The sequence below is a fragment of the Dendronephthya gigantea genome, unplaced genomic scaffold, assembly GCF_004324835.1.
Source record: "Dendronephthya gigantea isolate DGI-Jeju-01 unplaced genomic scaffold, DenGig_1.0 000219F, whole genome shotgun sequence".
Classification (NCBI taxonomy): Eukaryota; Metazoa; Cnidaria; class Anthozoa; order Malacalcyonacea; family Nephtheidae; genus Dendronephthya; species Dendronephthya gigantea.
Window position 1 is genome coordinate 230,082 of NW_021163229.1, and position 24,765 is coordinate 254,846.

The following is a 24,765-nucleotide window of genomic DNA, read 5'->3' on the forward strand; positions in this document are numbered from 1 at the left end:
AAAATATTTTTCAAAATATTTTCCATGCAACTATCCTTCGAACCGGATATAAACCAGCCACCTAGAGATGTTTGCTTGCTTATCTACTACCCCCCGCTCTGCCAACTGAACTATCGAAGTCTGATAACGGCCAGCTTCATTATTGATCAATAAGTATTTGTCATTTAATTGTTAATTCTATTAATTAGAATTTTGATAATAATATTAAAAACTTAGGTATATAAATTATATCATTTTTAAATATTACGAATGCAAAGTAACGGTTTTCTGAAGAATGATTTGAGATCCAAAGCGTAATGTTTCGGAGGATGTGGGCGTCAATCCCGCAACCTCGCGTATGCTAAGCGTAGGCTCTACCATTTGAGCTAATCCCCCAGTTATTGCCTTTCCTTACATCTGTTCAAGCACTGCGTAAAAGACAGATCACTCTTTACGAAATTGAAAATTGAATTTCTAAGTTTGATTCGTGTAGCATGGGACCTAATTTATGGGTGTAATACCAACATTTTCTAGAACACGCAAAATATACGCACAATTGATAATGAACTCCTGTAAAACATAAGACGTTGATTGAAAATATGTTTCATACAGCGGAGTAAGCTGATTGCCAAAATTGACCACAATATGTGGCGTTGCGCTAGCGGTTCTGTGGTAGAATTTTTGCTTGCCACGCGGGAGACTGCATGGGGTTTGATTCCCCGCTAGCGCATGCAACTCCCATCAGATTTCATTCGTTCCTTCAAACTTTATTTACACACACAAAATCTTTTCAACAATAAAGGTGGTTTTCAAAAGGGGTGTGCACTACTTTACCAAATCAAATCCCACCCACTTTAATCTATCTACAATATACGTACAATACTTATAAACATAATTTTTTATAAACATGAAAGTGTAAACTACAGGGTGTATCAAAAAAAACGCAACCACTTAATATTCATGAATATATCCTCTTTGTTCTACAACACAAAAGACGTTTGGCCCCGGAAATGCAAGAAGCTTGTAATCATATTCTAGCGGCACAATCGTTGGTAAACAAAGTCGGGTTTGTAAACCAACGAGCTGAATTGAAAGTATTTAACGAGCAAAATTTTATTTACAATGAATCTTACAAGGTCGACAGTTAGCATTCAAGTTATCATGTTCGGTTGTTAGCTGCACCATTATTAGTTTAGCTGATTTGACCATTAGCAGTTGAACTGTACGATTAAAAGCCATTTTAAAATCCCAGGGGCATAAAATCTATTGAGCTTATGAACAATATGAATTTTAGAATATTAAGTGGTTGCGTTTTTTTTTATACACCCTGTATATTATATGAGATTAATGGAGAAAAAGTGTACTTTTAAAAATTAATTTACACAAGAGGATTTATAAATTGAAAGGTCGAGGAGGAAAGCTTTTCACAAAATGAATTATAAGATGACAACGTTCTTATGTCCTCCGGAATTTGGTTCCAGACATAAGCACCGTTGTAGCTATAACCTTTTTTCAAGTAATCCGTCCTGGGCTTGGGAAGACATAAGCTAGTTAAGGACCCTCTCAAATCATAATCATACATCGTATTAGAATGTTAAAATAGATCTCTCAATCTTCGAGGAGCTAGATTATTAATCGTTTTAAACATAAGTTAGGATTTTATGTCGCCCTATATTGCAACCTTTGAAGACGATCACTAAGCGTCTTACCTATCACATCCCAAACTTCACAACAATAATCAAAATGAGGCTGAAATAAGGCATTGTATATCAACACTAAAGTATTCCGATCAACAAACTCCTTAGCCTTTTTAATAGCACCAATTCCTGCCGAATGAGTTTACTTGCAATAAAGTAAATGTGCTTCTACCAATTTAAGTGCTCATCTACAGGGTGTATCAAAAAAAAGGAGACCTTTAGAAATCAAGCTATTGTTAAAATTTGAATGCCTTTTCAATTGCATTTGCACTTATGCTGAACCGTAGTGCGTGAAATATTGATGCATACATTAGAAAAAGGAGACCTTTAGAAAATGAATTGACGTTTGTACACAAGATTGCATGTCTGCTCCTGGGAATTTGAAAATAACTTTAATAGCATAAGCAAAAATAACGACCCAAAAATATTCAAATGACTAAGCACACCAGTACAAACATGGTTCAACTGACTTCGGAGCAAAGAGTTTTTGTAGTCTTAACTTATACCCAGACTCGCAGTATAGCTGAGGTGCAAAACGCTTTTCGAGAAAGGTTTCGTGATCGCAATCCACCAGTAAAAAGTACAACTTTTAAAAACGTGCGAAAATACTCGAATGAAGCAACGAGTGTAATAATTGAACAGTGTAATGCTTTACAAGGGCGGCCTGCCGTCATCAGAAAAGCAGTTCGCTATATGCACAAGCGTACGATAGTTTGTGTTGAGATAAATGGAGGCCACGTTGAAGGACATAGTCCATTACATTCAGTTCTTTTGATGTTCAATTTATCAGTAATTTTCAATCCGGATCGAAATGTCAAGTGAATCTGTGTCAGATCAAGTTGTAATTCATTCCTAACTCATGTAAACATTTTCATAGCCAGGGTTTGTAAAATGGAATGCTGAGCCATTCCGGATTCAAAGTCAATTCTAACTCATGTGAACAGCCCTAATACTCGCACGCAGTGTTAAAAATTAATGGCAAATATTTGTTCATTTTTTGAAGGAACAGCTAAACAATCTACCATGCATACTGTTATCGCTTTTGTGCTTAGTCATTTGTGCTTAATCATTTGAATATTTTTGGGTCGTTATTTTTCTTTATGCTGTTAAAGTTATTTTCAAATTCCCAGGAGCAGACAATCTTGTGTACAAACGTCAATTCATTTTCTAAAGGTCTCCTTTTTCTAATGTATGCATGCACGCCTTCAATATTTCACGCACTGCGGTTCAGCATATGTGCAAATGCAATTGTGCAAATTTTAACAATAGCTTGATTTCTAAAAGTCTCCTTTTTTTTGATACACGCTGTATTTGTACTCCTAGCGCTTTTGTATGTTTAAGTCTTCTTACTAATTGATTATCAATTTTGATTGATGGTTGAACATTCAAATTATTTATCTTATAATTATGGTGATCCAATCAAAACGTATTCACTTTTAGCAATGTCTAAATTAAGCTTGTTTGCTGATAACCAAATTCGGACATTCTCCCGGTCCTCATTTGCCCTTTCTCCACTTCATCCAATGTTTCTCCTGCCGATGTTAAACTAGTGTCATCCGCAAACAGTCTGGGTGTTGTGTGTTTAAGGCAATTTGGCAAGTCCTTCATATAGAGGGAGAATAGAAGAGGGCCAAGTATACTTCCCTGGGGAATGCCACAAGTTATTTTTCTTTGTTTAGAAAACATACCATGAAGATGGCAATGAGTTCGACCAGTCAGAAAATTACGCAATAGTGTAAGAGCCGATTTTGTGTAAGTTCTCAACGTTACTGTCGCTATTATGACTGATTGTTTGTCTATGATGTCAAATATTTTAAAATGAATAACCACGCTGGTTAAATGGTCTAATATGGTCGTATGTAAACTTGAAAGCATAATTGGTACTGATATACAAACATTAAACAATATAACCATGCTTTGGTTATGATGTCAAATATTTTGAAATGAATAACATTGCTGGTTAAATGGTCTAATATGGTCGTATGTAAACTTGAAAGCATAATTGGTGCTCATATAAAAACATTAAACAATATAACCATGCTTTGGTTATGATGTCAAATATTTTGAAATGAATATCATTATTGGTTAAATGGTCTAATATGGTCGTATGTAAACTTGAAAGCATAATTGGTGCTCATATACAAACATTAAACAATACAACCATGTTTTGGTTATGATGTCAAATATTTTGAAATGAGTAACCACGCTGGTTAAATGGTCAAATATGGTCGTATGTAAACTTGAAAGCATAATTGGTGCTCATATACAAACATTAAACAATATAACCATGCTTTGGTCATGATGTCAAATATTTTGAAATGAATAACATTGCTGGTTAAATGGTCTAATATGGTCGTATGTAAACTTGAAAGCATAATTGGTGCTAATATATACAAACATTAAACAATATAACCATGCTTTGGTTATGATGTCAAATATTTTGAAATGAATAACAACGCGGGTTAAATGGTCTAATATGGTCGTATGTAAACTTGAAAGCATAATTGGTGCTCATATACAAAAATTAAACAATATAACCATGCTTTGGTTATGATGTCAAATATTTTAAAATGAATAACCACCCTGGTTAAATGGTCTAATATGGTCGTATATAAACTTGAAAGCATAATTGGTGCTCATATACAAACATTAAACAATATAACCATGCTTTGGTTATGATGTCAAATATTTTGAAATGAATATCATTGCTGGTTAAATGGTCTAATATGGTCGTATGTAAACTTGAAAGCATAATTGGTGCTCATATACAAACATTAAACAATACAACCATGTTTTGGTTATGATGTCAAATAATTTGAAATGAATAACCACGTTGGTTAAATGGTCAAATATGGTCGTATGTAAACTTGAAAGCATAATTGGTACTGATATACAAACATTAAACAATATAACCATGCTTTGGTTATGATGTCAAATATTTTGAAATGAATAACCACGCTGGTTAAATGGTTTAATATGGTCGTATGTAAACTTGAAAGCATAATTGGTGCTCATATACAAACATTAAACAATATAACTAGAAATACATGCATGCAGCAACGCCTCGCCTCGGTTGAACCATAGACAATCCAAAAGACAGGGACTGGAAACGCTAGCTAAAACACTTATAATGCTGACGCGCCATCCGTGATATGGCTTTATCACGTTAAATTTTTACGTTGCCAGGCAACCGGGCTCTTTATTCAGAAAAAATAATGCAAAGTAGATCCATCAAAAGTTTGCATATTTTGAAGGTTTTTTTAAATATAAATATTATATTTCTACCTGACCTTCAAGTCAGATAAATTTTCAAGGTAAGTGCGTTTTCATTTTTCATTTTGAGTGTAAACAGTGATCATAATTCCAGTTCCAGAAGTGTTTGCATCAAAAATATACGCACGTAAAAATTAGGTAGTTTTTTGGGACCCGGTAACTTGAAACCAAAGCAATAAATTGTCTTTGACCGCATACAAATAGCACCTTATATTACACAAGAATGCATTAGGACAGCGACTGCAACTTGTAACTACATGCAGACTAGTGTGTCAGCCCGACAGTATGAACCCTTTTCAGTTCCAACCACAAAAGGACCGCCATGTATGCACTATTAATTTGTACACTGTAACTACAATTTTGATAAATTGAGCAACTTTGTCTTACATTGTGTAAACAAAATAGTACAGAGTATACATCTATTACCTTTTTCAGCCTCTTTTTGCGCTTGAAAAGCTAAAAATCGCCAATAACTGCATGCGTCGTGTTTTGATGTTAAAATGTCACTTTTTTTGTTCTCGTAAAATATGTACCTAGTTGGGACCCTATAAAATCACTTCGACCCAATTTCAGAGGATCATTTTTATATATTTGACACAATAAATCAACTAACTGTGCACTTATCGCATTTTCCAACATCGTCTTATATTAAAAAAGTTAAATTATCATAAAAAAACTGCGTGGGTTGTATTTTTTGCTAAACTGAGTGTCGCCATTGTTTTCATCGAAATATGTGCCTATTAAACTTACTTTAGGCAAGTTTTAGAGCCCCATTTGAAGATAGTTTAAACAAAAAACAATAAACTGTTAACTTATTGCTTTTACCAACATATTCTTTGCGTTATTGAAGCTACAAATCACCAAATAAATGCGTGCGTTGTCTTTTTGCTGAGAAGTGTCTCCATTGTTGTTCTCGAAAATGGAGTTCTACATGAGCCCGCAAAATGTGCCGGCCGTATCACGGAGAGCGCACGCGAAAACAATAGCGTTTCCAGTCCCTGTCTTTTGGATTGTCTATGGTTGAACGAAATCAGTTAAGCTAAGGATGGTAACATGATTGTTAGAACATTTATGTGGGTTGGGGGTTTTGTAGGGTACATGGTATAGAGACAAAAAGAAATTGAGAAAAGTATGGAAATATTTTTTTACTTCAGGTGGAAACACTGTAGTCATAGCAACTCGCTAGGGCCCTATATTTTTAAAGAATCAAAGTTTTACCCTCATATTTTTGTGAAAAAATGGCAAAAATGCGACAAGATTCCTACCTTTTTCTGAAAGTTAGGTCACTCATCTATAGTCATGGTTATGGTAAATTGTTTTAATTATTAATTACCATGAAATATAACATCAGACGTCTCATACAACTTTCGAAGTTTTATGTTACGCTACGTCTTCGACCTGTTTTTTGCACGGTTTTTGTCATTATGAAAACATAGGCGGCCCAGAACTGATCTCACTGACCTCGCGCGACGCTTATGTTGTCTGAACAGTTTTATATTATGACAAGGTAGGCAACTCTCACGCCAAATAAGCTAAAAACGCACGACGGTTGACCCAAACACCTTCACAAAACCGCAAATATTTCATAAAAATATGGCGAATAAGAAAAAAAAAGTACAACACATTAAACTTGAATAATCGTGCGTGCGTTTTTAGCTTATTTGGCGTGAGAGTTGCCTACCTTGTCATAATATAAAACTGTTCAGACAACATAAGCGTCGCGCGAGGTCAGTGAGATCAGTTCTGGGCCGCCTATGATGAAAACGGAGTTTATAAATGAAATTATAATGTCGTTTATCACATAACACATTCAGATTTATAGTGAAATACATTTGAGAATATTAAAGTTGTGTTTACCACAAAAGAATTATTTTTTAAAACAGTGTCGGATGAAATATTATTAAGTGGTAAATCTTCCGACTTCATTATACACGGTGAATTCGGTCGAAACTCGAAAATTTGGTCTTGTTATTTGTTAAACCGTGAAAAGTCCTGACCACATTCGAGTTTCACTCTAATTTAATTAAAAATACATATATTCCACATATATGAAAACATAAATTTAAAAATTTTATCAAAACTTTGCGAAATGACAGTTATTCACTCACGTTTGAAAATTCAAATTTTTGTCTCTACCAATCAAGAGCTTAGTAGTTCACACCAGCGCATGCGCATAACGTAGAAGACCGTTCATAGCGCGAGGTCCATTGCATAATGGCGGACAACTTTGATTTCCCCTTTCCACATTGTGGGTGTAAATATCCGAGCGGAATTAGTACCCTCGCACGGTGCTCCGCACCGGCTCGGGGATAAATATCTTCAGCCCTCAGTGCTTCAGCTATTATTATTTTGCATAACTAAGCGTGTTTCCACTTCGAAGCATGTGCGTACTTATGCGCGTGCGCAGTGCGAGTTTGCCTTACAAGCGCATGCGTATTTGCTACAAAAACAATAGCTTTAACAATTTTTATCGTACTAATTAGTGAATTAAAAAACCCAAATTTATTTTCGTTGCAACAATGCGTTTAATTCATAAATAATCCTTGCAGTTTGGTGTTTTTTTCAATGACTCTCTGGGACACATGCATGTTCTATAAATTTGTAAAACGGGAGTCCATACCTGGAATACAGGGAATATAATTACTTTATCTTAATAATGGGCGTGCATAGATATACTGTAGAGCCAGGAATTTCTCAGTAATTTTTCTATATGTTTATGTCCTGTGGTGTAATGGTTAGCACTTCGGGCTCTGAGTAGGATAAATTATATAGTTGCCTATATACTTTTGTGAATACCAAAGTATGCAAAAGCCTCATCATAGAGTTGAACTCTGGACCCCTGGTTTACAAGACCAGTGCTCTAACCACTGAGCTAATGAGGCGTATGTGCAAGCTTATCACGAATATAATTATATGAATACTTTATCTTAATAATGTGCATGCGCGTAGCAAACTACATAATTATATACTTTGCAGCCAACATTCGTCAGTAAGTTTGATAGATTTTTAGGGTCTGTGGTGTAATGGTTATCACTTCGGACTCTGACTTCGAGAATCGGAATTCAATTCTTGGTAAAAACTCTTTGAAAACATTCATTCTCCGTCTTTATGTATTTTTTTATTTCAGGCTTTCTCTTACAGGTATCTAAGAATATAGCATATGACAGGTATGCTGCATGAAACGCTCAGAGAGAGTAGCATATAATGGTAAAGCATCCGACTGCAGGTTGACAGGTCACTGGGGTCAGTGGTTCAACTTCGCTCGCTCCTTCCTGTTCTATAAATTAAAGAAAAATTAAATATTTTTATGGTACCCATTAGTGCATGAAAAATCCTAATTTATTTTCGTGGGAAACAGCCGTACGTTTGATAAACAATCCATGCAGTTTAGGTTTTTTGAATGACTCTCTGGGACACATGCATGTTCTATATTATATTTGTAAACCAGGGCTCCATACCTGGAATAGGGGGAATATATGTAAATACTTCATTTTAATAATGTGCGTGTATATAGACTATACATCACAGCGCGGGTCAGATGTATATGATGAGTCGTCAAAAGATTGCAGAATACGTATTTGGAAGAAAAATTGAACTTTTTCATGCTATTCAAAAGGTTTCTCTTTGATAGCGGTACAGAAATACACAATTGGGAACCAGCGATTAGATTTCCGGGTTGAAATGTCTCAAACACCAATTTCTGTTGTGTCTTTCAGTAGACGGTTAGGTTCTGTGGTGTAATGGTTAGCACTTCGGACTCTGAATCCGGGAATCCGAGTTCAATTCTCGGTAGAACCTTGCTAGAACTGGTAATTTTATGTCATTATGTAAATTTTTTAGCTCTGGTTTTCTCTTATAGCCCATTTGAGAAAAAATATATGTTTTTGAATAAGATTTTGAAAAGATCTTTTTTATTGAAATGATAATTTCAGCAGGAAATGGTTTCGATCCATTGACCTGTGGGTTATGGGCTCAGCACGCTTCCACTGCGCCACCCTGCTTGCTACACACTGCTTCTATGCTATAAATATAAAACTTGTGCTATTTCGAATAAGGTAAGACAGCAGCAAAATGTTCTTTGAGGAGATAGCATCAAACAGGTATGCACGATCAGGAGTGTAGCTCAGTGGTAGAGCATTCGACTGCAGATCGAGAGTCAGTGGTTCAACTCCGCTCGCTCCCTTCTCTTTATGAATGAAAAAAAATCCAACATTTATCGTACTAATTAGTGAATTAAAAAACACCACAATTTATTTTCGTTGCAACAATCCGTTTGATTGATAAATAATCCTTGCAGTTTAGTGTTTTTTCAATGACTCTATGGGACACATGCATGTTCTATTAATTTGTAAAACAGGAGTCCATACCTGGAATACAGGGAATATAATTACTTTATCTTAATAATGGGCGTGCATAGATATACTGTAGAGCCAGGAATTTCTCAGTAATTTTTCTAGGTGTTTATGTCCTGTGGTGTAATGGTTAGCACTTCGGGCTCTGAGTATACTGAACTTGAAAAACTGAACTTGAAAGATATACTGAACTTGAAAAACTTAAAGAGTGGCTTAATGTTAATAAATTAAGTTTGAACATTGCCAAAACCGAATTCATGGTTATCGGTTCTCGTCAAAGACTATCAACTTTCGATGACCATGATATTAATGTTATTGTCGATAAGAAACAAATCGAAAAGGTAGAGAGTACTAAATCACTAGGACTTTCTATTGACGAAAACTTGACCTGGAAAAAATATATTGACGATATTTCTAAAAAAGTATCATCATGAATAAGTGCTTTAAAACGAATAAGAAGTTTTGTCAACCACGATACAGCAGCTAGAGTGTATCTGTGTTTAATCGAGCCATATTTTTCATATTGTGCTCCTGTTTGGGACGGCATTGGTAGTAAATTGAACGACAAACTTCAAAAACTCTAAAATAGAGCTGCACGTGTTATAACTTGCTCTCCCTATGATGCCTCCTCTAGCTCTGTTCTTGAAAAACTTGGTTGGAATAACTTGCATGTCAACCGTAAAATGCAAAAAGCGATTCTCATGTATAAAGTCAGGAACAATTTAACACCTATATGTATTTACAAGATTTGTTTGTCACTAGAGTTAATCACTATAGTCTCAGAAATACAAATGGCAAACTATTCGTTCCTAAACCTAAAACTGATTATCTTAAACGCTCCTTCAGTTTTAGTGTAGCTTCAATATGGAATAGCTTGCCTGAGCCCTTGCGTCTCTCTGAATCTCTTTCTTCATTTAAAAGATCTCTAACAATTGATTGTAATTCTATTTAGCTTAATCCGACCCCCACACGGCAACCTGGTAGAACAGTGGTTTTTATATATCGATCACATAATTTATATATTATAGTTTAGAGTAATTTATCATCTTTATATGTATTTTACTGAATGGTTTACCGTGTTTTAAATAAAGGCGATGTATGTATGTATGTATGTATGAGTAGGATAAATTATATAGTTGCTATAGTTGCTATATACTTTTGTAAATACAAAAGTATGCAAAAGCCTCATCAGAGAGTTGAACTCTGGACCCCTGGTTTACAAGACCAGTGCTCTAACCACTGAGCTAATGAGGCGTATGTGCAAGCTTAACACGAATATAATTATATGAATACTTTATCTTAATAATGTGCATGCGCGTATTAAACTACATAATTATATAGTATGCAGCCAACATTCGTCAGTTTGACTGATTTTTAGGTTCTGTGGTGTAATGGTTAGCACTTCGGACTCTGAATCCGGGAATCCGAGTTCAATTCTCGGTAGAACCTTACTGGAATCATTATTTTTATGTCTTTATATAAGTTTTTGAGTTCTGGACTATCTCTTATATAGCCCATTTCAGAAAAAATATATGTTTTTGAATAAAAATTACAGTTAGATGGTCTACTGAGCTTTAACAGCAAATGGTTTCGATGCATTGGCCACTGGCCGGGCTTGCTGGGGAATCGAACCCGTGACCTCTCGCACCTTAGGCGGGAATCATACCACCAGGCCATCAAGCTAAGCCAGAAAATGGGAAAAGTTCTTTTTCCCATATTTCATCGCTAACAATGAAGTCGATGTATGGCATGGGATAAGAAAAAATGGTCATATCCAGTGATAGAGTTTGCAAAACTTGATTTTGGCGTTATAATGCGTGAAATGTAATGATTAATAATTTTTAAGTCTTTTAATCAGCCTCACCAACCACAGCAAAAAAATTAAGCCTTATCAGAGAGTTGAACTCAGGACCTCTGGTTTACGAGATTAGTGTTCTAACCACTGAGCTAATAATAGATACACGTGATACTTTCGCAAACGTAAAATGAAACGGCCACGAAATTCCACTTGAATAACAAAAGTCGTAGTCGGCAGGATATGAACCTGGGCGGGAATATCCCAACAGATTTCAAGTCTGTCGCCTTAACCACTCGGCCACGACTACATGATTGCCTGTTGAACCGCAATGATAAAAAATCTCAATAAAACACAAGTAATTATTATAGAAATTGATCTCTAAAAGAACGAATCGTAAACATTGTTCACTATTGTTACAAAAATCCAATCACAAAACTCATTTATATTAGGTTGATACTTATTGAGTTTAAGTGGAAAATATGAAGAGCCTCATCAGAGGTTCGAACTCCGGACCCCTGGTTTACTAGACCAGTGCTCTAACCACTGAGGTAATGAGGCACACGGAAAAACAATCGTGGACACTGTTGATATGATTACATTGATGCAAAATCCTAGCTCACTATATTTTTAAAAGGTTGATACTTAAATTAAGTTGAGAGAGTGCATCCAATGTTGGAACGAGAACACGTTCCACTTTTTTTATCAAAAGAAAATATCAAAAGAAAATACAGCATAATCATTACCTAGACCATTGGCAAATTGTTGTTAAGACCCTTCTCTTTCAAGCTAGACGGGCAAAAAAGCCATGGTTTATGAGCCCAGCACGCTTCCACTGCCCCACCCTGCTTGCTACACACTGCTTCTATGCCATGGATATATACACAAATCTGTATTTTCTTTTTACTTGTGCTGTTCCGAATAAGTTAACAAAAGCGGGAATGTTCTTACAGGTATCTAAGAAAATATTAGCGCATACGAGCACGATCGGAGAGTGTAGTTTTTGAGTTCCGGCTTTTCTCTCACACTCCATTTAAGAAAAATAAACTTTCTGAACAAAAAATGATACCTGCAATGTGCACTGAAAAGATCTTTTCTATTGAAAGGGCAACTTTAGCAGGAAATGGTTTCGATCCATTGACCTCTGGGTTATGGGCCCAGCACGCTTCCACTGCGCCACCCTGCTTGCTACACACTGCTTCTTTGCTATGAACATAAAACTTGTGCGATTTCGAATAAGTTAAGAACAGCAGGAAATGTTCTTTTAGAAGAATAGCATCAAACAGGTATATGCACGATCAGGGAGTGTAGCTCAGTGGTAGAGCATTCGACTGCAGATCGAGAGGTCAGTGGTTCAACTCCGCTCGCTCCCTTCTCTTTTATAAATGAAAGAAAAATTCAACATTTTTATCGTACTAATTAGTGAATTAAAAAACCCCAATTTATTTTCGTTGCAACAATCCGTTTTATTGATAAATAATCCTTGCAGTTTAGTGTTTTTTCAATGACTCTCTGGGACACATGCATGTTCTATAAATTTGTAAAACGGGAGTCCATACCTGGAATACAGGGAATATAATTACTTTATCTTAATAATGGGCGTGCATAGATATACTGTAGAGCCAGGAATTTCTCATTTTTTTTTCTAGGTGTTTGTGGTGTAATGGTTAGCACTTCAGGCTGCAAAAATTTATTTTGGGATCACTTTCGATGGGAACTTTGTAACCGTGCCTTTTTGAGTTATTTTCTACATTGAGCACTATAAAATTAATATACCTAAACCACGCACTGCTTCAGCGCTTCAACAATGAATTGTTAGTCGAGAGGTCGTACTGCGTGCGAAATATCCCGGTTCAAATCTTGGTAAAGCACCATTATTTTACTTCAATTTTCCTTTTTTTTCTAGTTTTTTTTTTAAATTGAACGTCTACAATACCATTTGGTTAGTTTCAGGGTTTACGTGTGGGACAGGTTTTTATTTTTTATTTAAGTTTCAGAATTTAAGCACTATATTTAAACTCCGAACGCAGAATTTAAGCTCCCAGCAAAAGTGATCCCAAAATAATATTGTGCCTTCGGGCTGTGAGTAGGATAAATTATATAGTTGCTATAATTGCCTATATATTTTTGTAATTACAAAAGTATGCAAAAGCCTCATCAGAGAGTTGAACTCTGGACCCCTGGTTTACAAGACCAGTGCTCTAACCACTGAGCTAATGAGGTGTATATAATTATATGAATACTTTATCTTAATAATGTGCATGCGCGTAGCAAACTACATAATTATATACTATGCAGCCAACATTCGTCAGTAAGTTTGATAGTTTTTTAGGGTCTGTGGTGTAATGGTTATCACCTCGGACTCTGACTTCGAGAATCGGAGTTCAATTCTTGGTAGAAACTCTTTGAAAACATTCATTCTCCGTCTTTATGTATTTTTTTTATTTCAGGCTTTCTCTTACAGGTATCTAAGAATATAGCATATGACAGGTATGCTGCATGGAACGCTCAGAGAGGGTAGCATATAGTGGTAGAGCATCCGACTGCAGGTTGACAGGTCACTGGGGTCAGTGGTTCAACTCCGCTCGCTCGTTCCTGTTCTAAAAATTAAAGAAAAATTAAATATTTTTATGGTACCCATTAGTGCATGAAAAATCCTAATTTATTTTCGTGGGAAACAGCCGTACGTTTGATCAACAATCCATGCAGTTTAGGTTTTTTGAATGACTCTCTGGCACACATGCATGTTCTATATTATATTTGTAAACCCGGTCTCCATACCTGGAATAGGGGGAATACATGTAAATACTTTATCTTAATAATGTGCGTGTATATAGACTACACATCACAGCGCGGGTGTTTTTTTTAATTTTTTTAAAAAATACCAGTCAGAGCAGTTAAAATTTCTAATACTTGATGTGAAATGGTTAATATTATACCCTTTTAACGCAAATTTATGCCGATTCCCATTCGGTTACAAAAAAATAATGTAAATAAACATGGTGATTAGACTAAAACGTAATTACCTCTTGTCAAAGGGACCTCTATTCAGAAATTATTGCTTTTTTATCGGAATTGTTTTCAACAGCAAAATGGGATGTTTTCCGCACGAATTAACGGAAGTCTCTTGAACTTAGTTTTTCATGTAATATACCGGATTTTTTTAAAATCACACCGAAAGATAATGAACTCATTCCCCAGGTGTGGCTTGCTGGTCTAGTGGTATGATTCTCGCTTTGGGTGCGAGAGGTCACGGGTTCGATTCCCGTGCAAGCCCTGATTGCCCTCATAACTTGAAATTTTTGCGCGATTGAGTTTCTTTCTTAGCTTTTAAGAAAAAAAGCAGTGTTGAACTCAAGTTGCAATCTCCCGATAAAACTTTTCCCATGCAGCATCAATCCTATCAATATACATGCAAGGAGGAGATCTAGTATGCATAAATGTAGACGTTGTAGGCATGTCAACAATGAAGACCTTGTCAATCATCATATACAAGTACTGAACATCAGGAAAATGAATTCGTGGCTCGTGCGACTTTTTTATAGTGCGTGGCACATTTTTCATAATAACCCAAGAATAATTTTGTAACTCAAAAATAACACTGTAACATTTTCAACTATCATATCACCGTATGATTACCATTGCCATCGTCTACAGGATAATCTCAGTAACGGTGTTTGTGAAAGCTACAGAATTGATCGACCAAACTTTAACACTAATATTTTTCCGTATAGTTTGAGCTTGGCAGGAATAACTATTTTTCGCCGATTATTCATTTTACCTTTTTCAAAAGTATTACGGGTTTGCCTTATTAGCTCAGTGGTTAGAGCACTGGTCTCGTAAACCAGGGGTCCAGAGTTCAACTCTCTGATAAGGCTTGATTTTTGTAACTGTGTATGGTAAGGGTGAGTAAAAGACTTAAACATTTGTGATCATTACGCATTTAATAATCGCCGTGAAAAAATTTACCTCCAAAATACGTTTTTTGAAACATTTGTTTACATTTCTATTCGCTCAAGCTTTTTTTCTGGGTGCCTCCTTAGCTCAGTGGTTAGAGCACTGGTCTAGTAAACCAGGGATCCAGAGTTCGAATCTCTGAGGAGGCTTTCCACATTTTCAACTTAAACTTAATAAGTATCTACGAACATGAGCGAGTGTTTTGACCGGCTTCTTGTATATAACGATACTGAACAAAGTTTCATGACTTGTTCTTTATATTGACATGTGTTCCATTGTTATCATCAACCAAGAGCAAAGCTTGTTCATATAGGTAACGTATACCTAACCCTTAAACTTGGGCATGGTAAATAAAGAAACTTCTTATGTAGGCTCATCTTATATAAGTTCTAATTTGAAATAAAAAAGCGTGTAATATCTTATGCTGTAGAGAACAACTAATAAAAATAAAAACTTAACCCCATGACCAAAACTGCTAAGGCTCGAAATCAGAATTAGCAGCCATTGATTGCAGTTTAATTGCTGTCTCGGATATGCTGCTGAATGCTGTGATGCGCAATCACTGATGCATGATCTATTTACACGGCCTGTGAACTGCCTGATTTCTATCAATGATTAATTCCTATGATAATAGCTTCCGCCAACCGTCACAGCGAGTTCCCCGAGACCCTTTCTTTTTTTTCAGTGTTATTATAATTCCAAAATTCTGCTGGCAATTGAAAAGCAGTTTGGAAGGCATACCAATTCCAGAGAACCTATTAATGTGCCCACGACGTAAAATCTGTGGTAAAATAAAAAGGTAAGTTCCAAGCTATCCGTGGTAAAGCAAAATAAGCAAATCCTAAGCAATTATGTAGTCGTGGCCGAGTGGTTAAGGCGACAGACTTGAAATCTGTTGGGATATTCCCGCGCAGGTTCAAATCCTGCCGACTACGACTCTTAATAGTCCGAAAGATGATCATGTAACACGGAGAAGTTGTTTGCAACCAGGTGGAATTTCGTTTGAAAACATACGACATAATATTTTTTTTCATTTTTTAAAAAATTCCAGTCAGAGCAGTTAAAATTTCTAATACTTGATGTGAAATGGTTAATATTATACCCTTTTAACGCAAATTTATGCCGATTCCCTTTCGGTTACAAAAAAATAATGTAAATAAACATGGTGATTGGACTAAAACGTAATTACCTCTTGTCAAAGGGACCTCTATTCAGAAATTATTGCTTTTTTATAGGCTTGTTTTCAACAGCAAAATGGGATGTTTTCCGCACGAATTAACGGAAGTCTCTTGAACCTTAGTTTTTCATGTAATATACCGGATTTTTTTAAAATTACACCGAAAGATAATGAACTAATTCCCCAGGTGTGGCTTGCTGGTCTAGTGGTATGATTCTCGCTTTGGGTGCGAGAGGTCACGGGTTCGATTCCCGTGCAAGCCCTGATTGCCCTCATAACTTGAAATTTTTGCGCGATTGAGTTTCTTTCTTAGCTTTTAAGAAAAAAAGCAGTGTTGAACTCAAGTTGCAATCTCCCGATAAAACTTTTCCCATGCAGCATCAATCCTATCAATATACATGCAAGGAGGAGATCTAGTATGCATAAATGTAGACGTTGTACGCATGTCAACAATGAAGACCTTGTTAATCATCATATACAAGTACTGAACATCAGGAAAATGAATTCGTGCGACTTTTTTATAGTGCGTGGCACATTTTTCATAATAACCCAAGAATAATTTGTAACTCAAAAATAACACTGTAACATTTTCAACTATCATATCACCGTATGATTACCATTGCCATCGTCTACAGGATAATCTCAGTAACGGTGTTTGTGAAAGCTACAGAATTGATCGACCAAACTTTAACACTAATATTTTTCCGTATAGTTTGAGCTTGGCAGGAATAACTATTTTTCGCCGATTATTCATTTTACCTTTTTCAAAAGTATTACGGGTTTGCCTTATTAGCTCAGTGGTTAGAGCACTGGTCTCGTAAACCAGGGGTCCAGAGTTCAACTCTCTGATAAGGCTTGATTTTTTTAACTGTGTATGGTAAGGGTGAGTAAAAGACTTAAATATTTGTGATCATTACGCATTTAATAATCGCCGTGAAAAAATTTACCTCCAAAATACGTTTCTTGAAACATTTGTTTACATTTCTATTCGCGCAAGGGTTTTTTTCTGGGTGCCTCCTTAGCTCAGTGGTTAGAGCACTGGTCTAGTAAACCAGGGGTCCAGAGTTCGAATCTCTGAGGAGGCTTTCCACATTTTCAACTTAAACTTAATAAGTATCTACGAACATGAACGAGTGTTTTGACCGGCTTCTTGTATATAACGATACTGAACAAAGTTTCATGACTTGTTCTTTATAAATCAATATCTATAATAATTCATTGGGTTTTATTGACATGTGTTCCATTGTTATCATCAACCAAGAGCAAAGCTTGTTCATATAGGTAACGTATACCTAACCCTTAAACTTGGGCATGGTAAATAATGAAACTTCTTATGTAGGCTCATCTTATATAAGTTCTAATTTGAAATAAAAAAGCGTGTAGCGCGTAGCAAACTACATATTTATATACTATGCAGCCAACATTCGTCAGTAAGTTTGACAGATTTTTAGGGTCTGTGGTGTAATGGTTATCACTTCGGACTCTGATTTCGAGAATCGGAGTTCAATTCTTGGTAGAAACTCTTTGAAAACATTCATTCTCCGTCTTTATGTATTTTTTTTTCAGGCTTTCTCTTACAGGTATCTAAGAATATAGCATATGACAGGTATGCTGCATTGAACGCTCAGAGAGAGTAGTATATAGGGGTACAGCATCCGACTGCAGGTTGACAGGTCACTGGGGTCAGTGGTTCAACTCCGCTCGCTCCTTCCTGTTTTATAAACTGAAGAAAAATTAAATATTTTTATGGTACCCATTAGTGCATGAAAAATCCCAATTTATTTTCGTGGGAAAAAGCCGTACGTTTGATAAACAATCCATGCAGTTTAGGTTTTTTGAATGACTCTCTTGGACACATGCATGTTCTATATTATATTTGTAAACCAGGGCTCCATACCTCGAATAGAGGGAATATATGTAAATACTTCATCTTAATAATGTGCGTGTATATAGACTATACATCACAGCGCGGGTCAGATGTATATGATGAGTCGTCAAAAGATTGCGGAATACGTATTCAGAAGAAAAATTGAACTTTTTCATGCTATTCAAAAGGTTTCTCTTTGATAGCGGTACAGAAATACACCATTGAGAACTAGCGATTATATTTCCGGGTTGAAATGTCTCAAACACCAATTTCTGCTGTGTCTTTCTGTAGATGGTTAGGTTTTGTGGTGTAATGGTTAACACTTCGGAGACCGGGAATCCGAGTTCAATTCTCGGTAGAACCTTGCGGGAACTGTTAATTTTATATCTTTATGTAAATTTTTTAGCTCTGGTTTTCTCTTATAGCCTATTTGAGAAAAAATATATGTTTTTGATTAAGATTTCGAAAAGATCTTTTTTATTGAAATGATAACTTTAGCAGGAAATGGTTTCGATCCATTGACCTCTGGGTTATGGGCCCAGCACGCTTCCACTGCGCCACCCTGCTTGCTACACACTGCTTCTATGCTATGAATATAAAACTTGTGCTATTTCGAAAAAGGTAAGAACAGCAAGAAATGTTATTTTAGGAGAATAGCATCAAACAGGTATGCACGATCAGGGAGTGTAGCTCAGTGGTAGAGCATTCGACTGCAGATCGAGAGGTCAGTGGTTCAACTCCGCTCGCTCCCTTCTCTTTTATAAATGAAAAAAAAATCCAACATTTTTATCGTACTAATTAGTGAATTAAAAAACCCAAATTTATTTTCGTTCCAACAATCCGTTTGATTGATAAATAATCCTTGCAGTTTAGTGTTTTTTCAATGACTCTCTGGGACACATGCATGTTCTATAAATTTGTAAAACGGGAGTCCATACCTGGAATACAGGGAATATAATTACTTTATCTTAATAATGGGCGTGCATAGATATACTGTAGAGCCAGGAATTTCTCAGTAATTTTTCTAGGTGTTTATGTCCTGTGGTGTAATGGTTAGCACTTCGGGCTCTGAGTAGGATAAATTATATAGTTGCTATAGTTGCCTATATACTTTTGTAAATACGAAAGTATGCAAAAGCCTCATCAGAGAGTTGAACTATGGACCCCTGGTTTACAAGACCAGTGCTCTAACCACTGAGCTAACCACTGAGGTAATGAGGCGTATGTGCAAGCTTAACACGAATATAATTGTATGAATACTTTATCTTAATAATGTGCATGCGCGTAGCAAACTACATAATTATATATTATGCAGCCAACATTCGTCAGTAAGTTAGATAGATTTTTAGGGTCTGTGGTGTAATGGTTATCACTTCGGACTCTGATTTCGAGAATCGGAGTTCAATTCTTGGTAGAAACTCTTTGAAAACATTCATTCTCCGTCTTTATGTATTTTTTTTTCAGGCTTTCTCTTACAGGTATCTAAGAATATAGCATATGACAGGTATGCTGCATTGAACGCTCAGAGAGAGTAGTATATAGTGGTACAGCATCCGACTGCAGGTTGACAGGTCACTGGGGTCAGTGGTTCAACTCCGCTCGCTCCTTCCTGTTTTATAAACTGAAGAAAAATTAAATATTTTTATGGTACCCATTAGTGCATGAAAAATCCCAATTTATTTTCGTGGGAAAAAGCCGTACGTTTGATAAACAATCCATGCAGTTTAGGTTTTTTGAATGACTCTCTTGGACACATGCATGTTCTATATTATATTTGTAAACCAGGGCTCCATACCTCGAATAGAGGGAATATATGTAAATACTTCATCTTAATAATGTGCGTGTATATAGACTATACATCACAGCGCGGGTCAGATGTATATGATGAGTCGTCAAAAGATTGCGGAATACGTATTCGGAAGAAAAATTGAACTTTTTCATGCTATTCAAAAGGTTTCTCTTTGATAGCGGTACAGAAATACACCATTGAGAACTAGCGATTATATATTTCCGGGTTGAAATGTCTCAAACACCAATTTCTGCTGTGTCTTTCTGTAGATGGTTAGGTTTTGTGGTGTAATGGTTAACACTTCGGAGACCGGGAATCCGGGAATCCGAGTTCAATTCTCGGTAGAACCTTGCGGGAGCTGTTAATTTTATGTCTTTATGTAAATTTTTTAGCTCTGGTTTTCTCTTATAGCCTATTTGAGAAAAAATATATGTTTTTGATTAAGATTTCGAAAAGATCTTTTTTATTGAAATGATAACTTTAGCAGGAAATGGTTTCGATCCATTGACCTCTGGGTTATGGGCCCAGCACGCTTCCACTGCGCCACCCTGCTTGCTACACACTGTTTCTATGCTATCAATATAAAACTTGTGCTATTTCGAAAAGGTAAGAACAGCAAGAAATGTTATTTTAGGAGAATAGCATCAAACAGGTATGCACGATCAGGGAGTGTAGCTCAGTGGTAGAGCATTCGACTGCAGATCGAGAGGTCAGTGGTTCAACTCCGCTCGCTCCCTTCTCTTTTATAAATGAAAAAAAATCCAACATTTTTATCGTACTAATTAGTGAATTAAAAACCCAATTTATTTTCGTTCCAACAATCCGTTTGATTGATAAATAATCCTTGCAGTTTAGTGTTTTTTCAATGACTCTCTGGGACACATGCATGTTCTATAAATTTGTAAAACGGGAGTCCATACCTGGAATACAGGGAATATAATTACTTTATCTTAATAATGGGCGTGCATAGATATACTGTAGAGCCAGGAATTTCTCAGTAATTTTTCTAGGTGTTTATGTCCTGTGGTGTAATGGTTAGCACTTCGGGCTCTGAGTAGGATTATATAGTTGCTAGAGTTGAACTCTGGACCCCTGGTTTACAAGACCAGTGCTCTAACCACTGAGCTAATGAGGCGTATGTGCAAGCTTAACACGAATATAATTGTATGAATACTTAATCTTAATAATGTGCATGCGCGTAGCAAACTACATAATTATTGACTTCGAGCATCGGAGTTCAATTTTTGGTAGAAACTCTTTGAAATCATTCATTCTCCGTCTTTATGTATTTTTTATTTCAGGCTTTCTCTTACAGGTATCTAAGAATATAGCATATGACAGGTATGCTGCATGGAACGCTCAGAGAGAGTAGCATATAGTGGTAGAGCATCCGACTGCAGGTTGACAGGTCACCGGGGTCAGTGGTTCAACTCCGCTCGCTCCTTCCTGTTTTATAAACTAAAGAAAAATTAAATATTTTTATCGTACCCATTAGTGCATAAAAAATCCCAATTTATTTTCGTGGGAAAAAGCCGTACGTTTGATAAACAATCCATGCAGTTTAGGTTTTTTGAATGAATCTCTGGGACACATGCATGTTCTATATTATATTTGTAAACCAGGGCTCCATACCTGGAATAGGGGGAATATATGTAAATACTTCTTCTTAATAATGTGTGTGTATATAGACTATACATCACAGCCCGGGTCAGATGTATATGATGAGTCGATTGCAGAATACGTATCCGGAAGAAAAATTGAACTTTTTCATGCTATTCAAAAGGTTTCTCTTTGATAGCGGTACAGAAATACACGATTGGGAACCAGCGATTAGATTTCCGGGTTGAAATGTCTCAAACACCAATTTCTGCTGTATCTTTTTGTAGATGGTTAGGTTCTGTAGTGTAATGCTTAGCACTTCGGACTCTGAATCCGGGAATCCGAGTTCAATTCTCGGTAGAACCTTGCTGGAATTTTTTAGCTCTGGTTTTCTCTTATAGCCCATTTGAGAAAAAATATATGTTTTTGAATAAGATTTCGAAAAGATATTTTTTATTGAAATGATAACTTTAGCAGGAAATGGTTTCGATCCATTGACCTCTGGGTTATGGGCCCAGCACGCTTCCACTGCGCCACCCTGCTTGCTACACACTGCTTCTATGCTATGAATATAAAACTTGTGCTATTTCGAAAAAGGTAAGAACAGCAAGAAATGTTCTTTTAGGAGAATAGCATCAAACAGGTATGCACGATCAGGGAGTGTAGCTCAGTGGTAGAGCATTCGACTGCAGATCGAGAGGTCAGTGGTTCAACTCCGCTCGCTCCCTTCTCTTTTATAAATGAAAAAAAAATCCAACATTTTTATCGTACTAATTAGTGAATTAAAAAACCCAAATTTATTTTCGTTCCAACAATCCGTTTGATTGATGATTAGTGAATTAAAAAACCCAAATTTATTTTCGTTCCAACAATCCGTTTGATTGAATTTATAGAACACGCATGGGACACATGCATGTTCTATAAATTTGTAAAACGGGAGTCCATACCTGGAATACAGGGAATATAATTACTTTATCTTAATAATGGGCGTGCATCAGGGCGTGCATAGATATACTGTAGAGCCAGGAATTTCTCAGTAATTTTTCTAGGTCTTTATGTCCTGTGGTGTAATGGTTAGCACTTCGGGCTCTGAGTAGGATAAATTATATAGTTGCTATAGTTGCCTATATACTTTTGTAAATACAAAAGTATGCAAAAGCCTCATCAGAGAGATGAACTCTGGACCTCTGGTTTACAAAACCATTGCTCTAACCACTGAGCTAATGAGGCGTATGTGCAAGCCTAACACGAATATAATTATATGAATACTTTATCTTAATAATGTGCATGCGCGAAGCAAACTACATAATTTTATATTATGCAGTCAACATTCGTCAGTAAGTTTGATAGATTTTTAGGGTCTGTGGTGTAATGGTTATCACTTCGGACTCTGACTTCGAGAATCGGAGTTCAATTCCTGGTGGAAACTCTTTTAAAACATTCATTCTCCGTCTTTATGTATTTTTTTATTTCAGGCTTTCTCTTACAGGTATCTAAGAATATAGCATATGACAGGTATGCTGCATGGAACGCTCAGAGAGAGTATAGCATATAGTGGTAGAGCATCCGACTGCTGGTTGACAGGTCACTGGGGTCAGTGGTTCAACTCCGCTCGCTTCTTCCTGTTCTATAAATTAAAGAAAAGTCAAATATTTCTATGGTACCCATTAGTGCATTAAAATTCCCAATTTAATTTCGTGGCGAACAGCCGTACGTTTGATAAACAATCCATGCAGTTTAGGTTTTTTGAATGACTCTTTGGGACACATGCATGTTCTATATTATATTTTTAAACCAGAGCACCATACCTGGAAGAGGGGAATATTTATAAAAATACTTCATCTTAATAATGCGCGTGTATAGACTATACATCACATTACGGGTCAGATGTGTATGATGAGCTGTCAATAAAAAAGCAGTGCTAAACTCAAGTTGCAATCTACAGATAAACTTTTTCCATGCAGTATCAATGCTATTAATATACATTCAAGGAGGAGATCTAGTATGCATAAATGTAGACGTTGTAGACCTTATCAATCATCATATACAAGTACTGAACATCAGGAAAATGAATTCGTGCGACTTTTTTATAGTGCGTGGCACATTTTTCATAACCCAAGAATAATTTGTAACTCAAAAATAACACTGTAACATTTTCAACTATCATATCACCGTATGATTACCATTGCCATCGTCTACAGGATAATCTCAGTAACGGTGTTTGTGAAAGCTACAGAATTGATCGACCAAACTTTAACACTAATATTTTTCCGTTTAGTTTGAGCTTCGCAGGAATAACTATTTTTCGCCGATGATTCATTTTACCTTTTTCAAAAGTATTACGGGTTTGCCTTATTAGCTCAGTGGTCAGAGCACTGGTCTCGTAAACCAGGGGTCCAGAGTTCAACTCTCTGATGAGGCTTGATTATTTTAACTGTGTATGGTAAGGGTGAGTAAAAGACTTAAATATTTGTGATCATTACGCATTTAATAATCGCCGTGAAAAAATTTACCTGCAAAATACGTTTTTTGAAACATTTGTTTACATTTCTATTCGCGCAAGGTTTTTTTTCGGGGTGCCTCCTTAGCTCAGTGGTTAGAGCACTGGTCTAGTAAACCAGGGGTCCAGAGTTCGAATCTCGGAGGAGGCTTTCCACATTTTCAACTTAAACTTAATAAGTATCTACGAACATGAACGAGTGTTTTGACCGGCTTCTTGTATATAACGATACTGAACAAAGTTTCATGACTTGTTCTTTATAAATCAATATCTATAATAATTCATTGGGTTTTATTGACATGTGTTCCATTGTTATCATCAACCAAGAGCAAAGCTTGTTCATATAGGTAACGTATACCTAACCCTTAAACTTGGGCATGGTAAATAATGAAACTTCTTATGTAGGCTCATCTTATATAAGTTCTAATTTGAAATAAAAAAGCGTGTAATATCTTATACTGTAGAGAACAACTAATAAAAATAAAAATTTAACGCCCATGACCAAAACTGCTAAGGCTCGAAATCAGAATTAGCAGCCATTGATTGCAGTTGAATTGCTGTTTCGGATATGCTGCTGAATGCTGTGATGCACAATCACTGATGCATGATCTATTTACACGCCCTGTGAACTGCCTGATTTCTATCAATAATTAATTCCTATGATAAAAGCTTCCGCCAACCGTCACAGCGAGTTCCCCGAGACCCTTTCTTTTTTTTCAGTCTTATTATAATTCCAAAATTCTGCTGGCAATTGAAAAGCAATTTGGAAGGCATACCAAT

General features: G+C 36.1%; 1 protein-coding gene and 25 non-coding genes across 26 annotated transcripts in view; 17 read left to right on the plus strand and 9 right to left on the minus strand.

Moving 5' to 3' along the window:
* The window catches only part of LOC114539808, a 247,148-nt gene that overhangs the window by 210,286 nt on the left and 12,097 nt on the right, over positions 1-24,765 (plus strand). The window lies entirely within an intron of this gene.
* On the minus strand, positions 7,759-7,831 carry Trnat-ugu. Its single transcript has one exon. It is a non-coding gene; the product is annotated as a tRNA-Thr (tRNA).
* On the plus strand, positions 8,676-8,747 carry Trnaq-cug. The gene has a single exon. It is a non-coding gene; the product is annotated as a tRNA-Gln (tRNA).
* Trnac-gca lies at positions 9,062-9,132 on the plus strand. The gene has a single exon. It is a non-coding gene; the product is annotated as a tRNA-Cys (tRNA).
* Positions 10,483-10,555, minus strand: Trnat-ugu. Its single transcript has one exon. It is a non-coding gene; the product is annotated as a tRNA-Thr (tRNA).
* Positions 10,679-10,750, plus strand: Trnaq-cug. The gene has a single exon. It is a non-coding gene; the product is annotated as a tRNA-Gln (tRNA).
* Trnas-uga lies at positions 11,325-11,406 on the minus strand. Its single transcript has one exon. It is a non-coding gene; the product is annotated as a tRNA-Ser (tRNA).
* On the minus strand, positions 12,211-12,282 carry Trnam-cau. Its single transcript has one exon. It is a non-coding gene; the product is annotated as a tRNA-Met (tRNA).
* Trnac-gca lies at positions 12,398-12,469 on the plus strand. The gene has a single exon. It is a non-coding gene; the product is annotated as a tRNA-Cys (tRNA).
* Trnat-ugu lies at positions 13,247-13,319 on the minus strand. The gene has a single exon. It is a non-coding gene; the product is annotated as a tRNA-Thr (tRNA).
* Positions 14,302-14,373, plus strand: Trnap-ugg. The gene has a single exon. It is a non-coding gene; the product is annotated as a tRNA-Pro (tRNA).
* Positions 14,902-14,974, plus strand: Trnat-cgu. The gene has a single exon. It is a non-coding gene; the product is annotated as a tRNA-Thr (tRNA).
* Positions 15,130-15,202, plus strand: Trnat-agu. The gene has a single exon. It is a non-coding gene; the product is annotated as a tRNA-Thr (tRNA).
* Positions 15,907-15,988, plus strand: Trnas-uga. Its single transcript has one exon. It is a non-coding gene; the product is annotated as a tRNA-Ser (tRNA).
* On the plus strand, positions 16,422-16,493 carry Trnap-ugg. Its single transcript has one exon. It is a non-coding gene; the product is annotated as a tRNA-Pro (tRNA).
* Positions 17,014-17,086, plus strand: Trnat-cgu. The gene has a single exon. It is a non-coding gene; the product is annotated as a tRNA-Thr (tRNA).
* Positions 17,243-17,315, plus strand: Trnat-agu. Its single transcript has one exon. It is a non-coding gene; the product is annotated as a tRNA-Thr (tRNA).
* Trnam-cau lies at positions 18,593-18,664 on the minus strand. The gene has a single exon. It is a non-coding gene; the product is annotated as a tRNA-Met (tRNA).
* Trnac-gca lies at positions 18,778-18,849 on the plus strand. Its single transcript has one exon. It is a non-coding gene; the product is annotated as a tRNA-Cys (tRNA).
* On the minus strand, positions 20,368-20,439 carry Trnam-cau. The gene has a single exon. It is a non-coding gene; the product is annotated as a tRNA-Met (tRNA).
* Trnac-gca lies at positions 20,552-20,623 on the plus strand. The gene has a single exon. It is a non-coding gene; the product is annotated as a tRNA-Cys (tRNA).
* Trnam-cau lies at positions 21,957-22,028 on the minus strand. Its single transcript has one exon. It is a non-coding gene; the product is annotated as a tRNA-Met (tRNA).
* Positions 22,142-22,213, plus strand: Trnac-gca. The gene has a single exon. It is a non-coding gene; the product is annotated as a tRNA-Cys (tRNA).
* On the minus strand, positions 22,643-22,715 carry Trnat-ugu. Its single transcript has one exon. It is a non-coding gene; the product is annotated as a tRNA-Thr (tRNA).
* On the plus strand, positions 23,835-23,907 carry Trnat-cgu. Its single transcript has one exon. It is a non-coding gene; the product is annotated as a tRNA-Thr (tRNA).
* Trnat-agu lies at positions 24,064-24,136 on the plus strand. Its single transcript has one exon. It is a non-coding gene; the product is annotated as a tRNA-Thr (tRNA).